The 7,926-nt window shown below is 46.9% G+C and overlaps 1 non-coding gene across 1 annotated transcript; it reads right to left on the bottom strand.

Moving 5' to 3' along the window:
- Positions 1-1,021: 1,021 nt before the first annotated feature.
- LOC115162749 (U7 small nuclear RNA) lies at positions 1,022-1,076 on the bottom strand. Its single transcript, XR_003869638.1, has one exon. It is a non-coding gene; the product is annotated as a U7 small nuclear RNA (small nuclear RNA).
- Positions 1,077-7,926: the final 6,850 nt, after the last annotated feature.

The following is a 7,926-nucleotide window of genomic DNA, read 5'->3' as shown; positions in this document are numbered from 1 at the left end:
GACAACAACCACCCGAGCCACTGCCTGTTCACCCCGCTATCATCCAGAAGACGAGGTCAGTACAGGTGCATCAAAGCTGGGACCGAGACACTGAAAAATAGCTTCTATCTCAAGGCCATCAGACAGCCATCACTAACATTGAGTGGCTGCTGCCAACATACTGACTCAAATCTCTAGCCACTTTAATAATACAAAATTGGATGTAATAAATGTATCACTAGTCACTTTAAACAATGCCACTTTATATAAAATGTTTACATACCCTACATTACTCATCTCATATGGATATACTGTACTCTACGGCCATCGCTCATCCATATATTTATATGTACATATTCTTATTCATTCCTTTACACTTGTGTGTATAAGGTAGTTGTTGGGAAATTGTTAGATTACTTGTTAGATATTATTGCACGGTCAGAACTAGAAGCACAAGCATTTCGCTACACTCGCATTAACATCTGCTAACCAGATGTTAATGTGTAAAATTTGATTTGGACATTTTGTTGAACGAAGGGCTACCTTGTTGCAGCTCATTTGCTCGCACTTGCTTACAGTTAGAGCTAAGTGTTAATGATATAAGAACAAACATGAATTTGCTGAACATAAATGTAATCATGTTTGTGTGTGGTTCAAAAGTCAAAACTCATGTCGGCATTCAGTATTATTGAAGGAGAATGCGGTTTTTATCGAATTACACAAATCCACAAGTCAGTAGAAACCATATTTATTTAACCAAGTCAGCCATATCAGCTACGGATTTTAAAAGAGTTTCGCTGCCAGACAGGCTCTGCTGATAGCCAGGTGTAGCAGTGGTAAGGATTCACTCCATGGTGCTGAAAGGAAAGCTCCACTGTCGGGACAGCTTCATGTAGGCCCCAACAGTTTGTGGGCACTGTCAACATAATTGTGCAATTAATGTATTGTTTAGTGTTATGTTGTAGCTTTGCTGGTATGCATAAAAAAGTGGTAAGTTTGCCCTACCAAGATTAAAATCCCCACTCATCTTTGAGATAGAAGCGGGGGCTTTCTCCTTGAAGAAACCTACTGGACAAGTACTAAAAGAGCAAATGTTCCATAACCTGTAAGTACGTAGGACAGGAGACTGAACGGATAGTTGAGAGCTTCTGCTCTTTTCTATAACCTGTAGGGAACACAAGATATGCTCTATACTTGGCATGTAGGTTTCTCACTCATAGGTGGCATAAATTGGGATATGGGGGAGGGGAATGGGTTGGGTATATGCAAATTGAATACTGTAGGGGTCCACTGTCGTGTTTTTGCAGACACTGTAGTGTTTTTGTGGACATTGTTTTTTTGTGGATAATACTGTAGTATTTACTATAGTTGTCACGCCCTGATCTGTTTCACCTGTCCTTGTGCTTCTCTCCACCCCCCTCCTGGTGTCGCCCATCTTCCCTATTATCCTCTGTGTATTTATACCTGTGTTCTCTGTATGTTTGTTGCCAGTTCGTCTTGTTCGTTCAAGCTAACCAGCGTTTTTCCTGTCAGCTCCTATCGTTTCCAAGCCTCTCTTTCCTCGTCCTCATGGTTTTTGACCTGTGCCTGTCCTGACCCTGTACCCGCCCGCCTGACCTCTCTGCCTGACCCTGAGCCTGCCTGCCGTCCTGTACCTTTGCTCCACTTCTGGATTACTGAACTCTGAGATGTGGAGGGAGGTGTGGAGCAAGAGGAAAGTGGAGGGAAAGAGGAAGAGGTGAGTGAAGAGGAGGGAGAGAGGAAGAGAGAGTGGAGGGAGAGAGGAAGAGGGACATGAGGAGGAAGAGGAGAGTGGAGGGAGAGAGAAAGAAAGAGGAGAGTGAAGAGTGAAGAGGGAGAGGACGAAGCAGAGGGAGAGGATGAGGAAGAGTGAGGGAAGAGGGAGAGCACACCCAAGAGGTGAGCCTACGTTTCCATGGCATGTCTGTCCCAAGTCCCACCATTCACCCTTGTACCACACAGCCTGGGCCTAAAGTGACAGTGGCAGGAGTTGTGGAGTTGTTTTTAAAAGTTGTAGGAACTTGTTTCAGAGCTTGTAATGGATTATAACAAGAAAATGGGCAGGTTGACTATCTTGACCAACTGAGGAGCTATTACAATGTTGGATGCACAGGCAGAAAATGGTGGAAGTATGGGTTTTGGAGGATGCTCGACATTGCCATCATAAATGCATACATTGTGTATGCCTGCGGCCCCTTCCCAGAAACCGCAGGTGCTGATCCCTGAAGGCGTTCAAAATGCAGCTTGTGCATTCACTTTATGATATGGCTACAGTGGCAGGAAGAGTGGAGCCAAGAGTGTGGCGCCAGGGTGTGTGGACCAAATTGTAACTCATTTGAAAGCAGGTGAAGTTTGAAGGGCGCAAGAGACGGTGTGCGGTGTGCATCCGGAGTGGACGCAGGGCATAGAGTGTGAGATGTGTAGAAACCTCCTTTGGGTGCTCTACGGGTTCTCTGCCACTGCAGGATGGGGGCCATGCTTCCAGAAGTTTCAATACTTTTGTTGTTGTGTTGAGTGTTAATTGTTTTCTGATAGTGTCTTTACACAATGGATGACAAAATGAGTGTTATTCCTATTGACATCAATGTGGTATCATATTAAAGAACTGGTTGTGCTCTTTAAAACTAAGTTAACTTGAATTGTAATTTGTTCTTTGCTTTTGAGCTATGTCTGTTTGTGTGAAACGTGTGAGAAAATGAGCTTATCTTGAAAATTCTCAGTAATCTACAGCAGCATTCTAAAATTATATTGGGGTCTAAAGGGTTAACTGCCAATATGCCAACATTCCATTCAAACAATGCAGTCAATCCGCAGCCATACACTGGCTCAAACAGTTTATGATAGGATTTAGACAAGTTGTAAATGCATTTCTGGGGGGAAGTATTTGTGCACTGCTATGTTTAGCCTGCAGAACTGTTAGCTGTTGTTCGTTTTTTCATTTTGTTGTTTTTGTGTGGTGTTCGTAATAAAATAAATATGAGCATTCACGTACCCGCTGCATTTTGGTCCACTTTTTTGTGTGAGGTGCATCCTGGGTCTGTACCTTTGGGGCGGGGGGTACTGTCACGTTCTGACCAGTAAAGGGGTCATTTGTTATTGTAGTTTGGTCAGGACGTGGCAGGGGGGTATTTGTTTTATGTGGTTCGGGGTGTGTGTTTATGTAGAGGGGTGTTTGGTTAGAGTATTCTGGGGTTTTAGGGTTATGTTCTATGTGTCGTATTCTAGGTTCTATCTATGTTGTGTATTTCTTTGTGTTGGCCTGGTATGGCTCTCAATCAGGAACAGCTGTACATCGTTGTTGCTGATTGAGAGTCATGCTTTGGTAGCCTGTTTTCACCTGTCCATTTGTGGGAAGATGTATTCGTGCACTGCTATGTTTAGCCTGCAGAACTGTTTGCTGTCGTTAGTTTTTTCATTTTGTTGTTTTTGTGTGGTGTTCGTAAGAAATAAATATGAGCATTCACGTACCCGCTGCATTTTGGTCCACTTCCTATGACGGCCGTTACACAAGTACTGATATTGTATCATATATTAGCACTCACAGCTTTCCAAGAAAACAAAATCTGAGACGTTTATGGTTTGTTTACATATATTTTTTAGATGACATGGTATTACAGTGTAAATATGAGTTATTACAATTAACTACAATACTTGTTACAGTGTAATTACACATGTAATGTTTCAGAGAGACTTTTCAAAAAGAGTTGAAAGAGGGAGCTTTGTTTCTCCTTATAACTGTTAGCAGTACATTTAAAAACTGTTGAGAAGCCTTTTTGTCCTAGACTTGGCACACCGGTACCGCTTGCCATGCGGTAGTAGAGAGAACAGTCGATGACTGGGGTGGCTGGGGTCTGACAATTTTTAGGGCCTTCCCCTGACACCGCCTGGTGTAGAGGTCCTGGATGGCAGGAAGCTTAGCCCCAGTGATTTACTGGGCCATACGCACTACCCTCTGTAGTGCCTTGCGGTCAGAGGCCGAGCAATTGCCGTACCAGGCAGTGATGCAACCAGTCAGGATGCTCTCGATGTTGCAGCTGTAGAACCTTTTGAAGATCTTAGGACCCATGCCAAATCTTTTTAGTTTCCTGAGGGGGAATAGGCTTTGTCGTTCCCTCTTCACGACTGTCTTGGTGTGTTTGGACCATGCTAGTTCGTTGTTGATGTGGACACCAAGGAACTTGAAGCTCTCAACCTACTCCACTACAGCCCCGTCGATGAGAATGGGGGAATGGGGGAAACTTGTTCCAGGAACGAACGCGACAAATGTTGAATCAATTTCCCTACCAAACAAAACAGACAGCGTCTCTGATCTATACAAAGAGTTACAGTTGATTGGTCACGCCGTTGAATGCCACATTTTCCCCATAAAACAGAAAACATTAACAGCACCGAAGAATCAGCCTGCTGCAGTGAATAGCAAAACCCACACTCCCTCGCCCCAAATCACAATTTTCACTAATAGCCTTGCATGGTAATTTCATTAAAAAGACAAGCCTTCCTATAGAAAGTACCTTATACTGTACATGACGTCAAGCACAATATATGCCATTACGTGATTGTTTTATAATGTTATTTGTTTTGGCACCTTTGATCCGAGGCCATATTGGAGACATTCGCCTCTTCGCTTGATGTCGTCATTTGAATCTCTATTGCTGTTTACGCATTCACCTGCAATGGTTCTCCTATAAATGAGGACGTTGAATATTCATATTTTTTAAATGTATTATTTTGTTGCCAGGAATTAGATCTGTAGAGCAACCCATTGTTGGAACAATACAGTGTCCTTTTTAGGACAGCTTCATACATCAACTGACTGATGTATGAAGCTGTCCTAAAATGGACACCTTCACCATTTCCTCCATGGTTTAAAAAAAACTATTCAACACCACAAGGACACAACACATACTGTACAGTGCATTGGGAAAGTATTCAGACCCCTTGACAAGAGCGCTCCTCAGGACCGTACTTCTCCCAGTCCACCAGGTACTGGAGCTGACCCCACGACGTCGGGAGTTCAGGAGGGACCTAACAGCATAGGCGGGGGTCCCTTCGATGTCCAGGGGAGGCGGTGGGGTGTCGCGGGGGACGGCATCAGCCCAGTAACCACCGGCCCGAGGAGGAAAACATGAAAGGAGGATGAGATCTGGAAGTTGGTGGGGAGTTTTAGGCGATAGGTTACCTCATTGACCCTCCGGAGGACGTTGAAGGGCCCCACCAACCGACTTAGGTTTGGGGGCCCTGCTACCTGACCCACAAACCGAGGGATGTGTGTGCCCAGGTCAACAGCCGATCTCTCTCCCCCGTGGGGACGTAGATGCGCTCTGGGGGGCAAGTAGCAGGAGCGGGTTCCCTTTCCAGAGCTTAGCGGATGTCCACATCTAAGTCCCAAAACACGGGGCCCACGATACAGGAGGACAGATTGATGGGCTGGAGGACACCCTCACAGGACCATCCACCGACGTGGAACCACAGGGTGAGGGAAAGCCAGTCCTCCGGCATCCTGGTCCCCAGGCGGTGATTCTCATCCTCGACCAGGAGATGGTGGGGTCATGAAGTTGGAGCCACAGGAGGCCGAGGATGACTTTGTGTATTGGTGCGGTGATGATGAGTGAAGGCTTTCCTGGTGCATGGGTCCCACGGTGAGAGTGAGTGGTGCTGTGATGTGTGTAATTGTGTCGGAAAGGAGCGGTTATGAAGTTATGTTCAGGGAGGAGGCAAGGGCCTGGTTGATGAAATTCCCTGTGGATTCCACTAGAGCTGTAGGACAGCCAGCCAGTCAAATGGGAACCAGAAAGGGTTTGCCGGAAAATTATGATGATAGAAAACTCATGCCTACCCTGGGAGATGGAAGATCACAGGCCGGTCTCTGCTCTAGTGGACCCCGGGTTAGGACGCACCGGACCCTGCTGAAGCTGATGCCCCTCCTGGCCACAATAGGGACAGAGCCCCAGCTGTCTCCGGCGACGCAGCTCTGTCGCAGACAGATGTGTGGCCCCTACCCCATTGGTTCAGGCTCTGCCTCAGGACAGCCAAAGGAGGGAGTGGCAAGGTGAGCACTGGCACTCCTGAAGAAGGTTATCCAGACAGATGGCCATCGCGATGAGTGCGTCCAAGGATAGGTTGTCATCCCAACACGCCAACTCCGTCTGGACCTCTTTGCGCATTCCTCTCCGGAATAGAGTGCAGAGCGCCGGCTCATTCCATCCGCTGGTGGCTGCCACAGTCCAAAAGGTGAGGGCGTACTGTGCAGCGGTCTGGGCACCCTGCTGGAGTTGGAAAAGTCACTCACCTCCTTCTCTGCCCTCTAGAGGATGATCGAAGATTGCCCTGAACAGAGCCATGAATCTCTCATAGGAACCCAGCTCCTCCTTTCCTCGCTCCCAGACGTCTGTAGCCCACTCCAATGCCCGCCCGGTCAACAGGGAAATGTCCGTGGCAACTTTGGACCTCTAGGTGGTGGGGGCTCCCATCTGATAGGTGAAATAGAGGGAGCACTGGAGTAGGAAGCTATGGCATTTTGATGGAGTACTGTCATACTTCTCCATAAGGGACAGCTGGGCATCGCTGACCTGGGCAGACAGCTGGGTAGGCTGGGGGCCTGGCTCACTGTGGGGACCCATGGTAGGTGGCCCTCTGTTAGGCGTATGGAGAGCCTCGCTGGTGGTGTCAAGGCTATGGAGAATGCAGAGGACCTCCTCCATGGCCGTACCCAGTTGCGCCAGGTGGTCGTAGTGTTGGTGGAGTAGACGACCCTGTTCCTTGACCATCTTGAAGATGGTGTTATCCTCTGCTGCTTCCATTTTTCTGACGTAGTATTCTGTAACATATATGCTGGGAGTCAGGAAGCAGGTGCAGAAGGTAAGTATAATAATGAAACGATACCGATGAACAGAGTACAGAACGTGATAGAAAACAATATTACCTAATGCCTGATGTCAACTGAGGGTTAAATAAAGGGGGAGTAATCACGGACTAAATTATGACCAGGTGTGCATAATGATGGAAAGCAGGTGTGCATAACAATAGTTGCCAGGGCCGGTGGTTAGTAGACCGGCGACGTCGAGCGCCAGAGGGAGGGAGCAGGAGTAGGCGTGACAACTTCTCTAAAATTATGTGCACACATTTGTTTACATCCCTGTTAGTGAGCATTTCTGTCAAGATTTCTGTCAAGATAAATTAAATCTACCTGACAGGTGTGGCATATCAAGACGTTGATTAAACATCATGATAATTACACAGGTGCAACTTGTGCTGGGGACAATGACACTCTAAAATGTGCAGTTTTGTCACACAACACAATGCCACATATGTCTCAAGTTTTAAGGGAGCGTGCAATTGGCATGCTGACTGCATGAATGTCCACCAGAGCTGTTGTCAGAGAATTTAATGATAATTTCTCTACCGGCCTCACCAACGCAGACCACGTGCAACCACGCCAGCCCAGGACCTCCACATCTGCCTTCTTTACCCGTGGGATCGTCTGAGACCAGTCACCTGGACAGCTGATGAAACGGTGGGTTTGCACAACTGAAGAATGTCTGCACAAACTGTCAGAAACAGTCTCAGGGAAGCTCATTTGCAAGCTCGTCGTCCTCACCAAGGTCTTGACCTGACTGCAGTTTGGTGTCGTAAATGCTAACCTTCGATGGCCACTGGCCCACTGGAGAAGTGTGCTCTTCACGGATGAATCCCGGTTTCAACTGTACCAGGTAAATGACAGACATGTGAGCGAGCGGTTTGCTGATGTCAACAGTGTGAACAGAGTGCCCCATGGTGGTGGTGGTGTTATGGTATGGGCAGGCATAAGCTACGGACAACGAACATAATTACATTTTATTGATGCAATTTGAATGCACAGAGAAACCATGACGAGATCCTGAGGACCATTGTCGTGCCATTCATCCGCCACCATCACCTCATGTTTCA

This window comes from Salmo trutta, chromosome 25, assembly GCF_901001165.1.
Source record: "Salmo trutta chromosome 25, fSalTru1.1, whole genome shotgun sequence".
NCBI lineage: Eukaryota > Metazoa > Chordata > Actinopteri > Salmoniformes > Salmonidae > Salmo > Salmo trutta.
The sequence above is the reverse complement of the archived record's forward strand: the minus strand, read 5'-3'. Positions and strand labels throughout refer to the sequence as shown.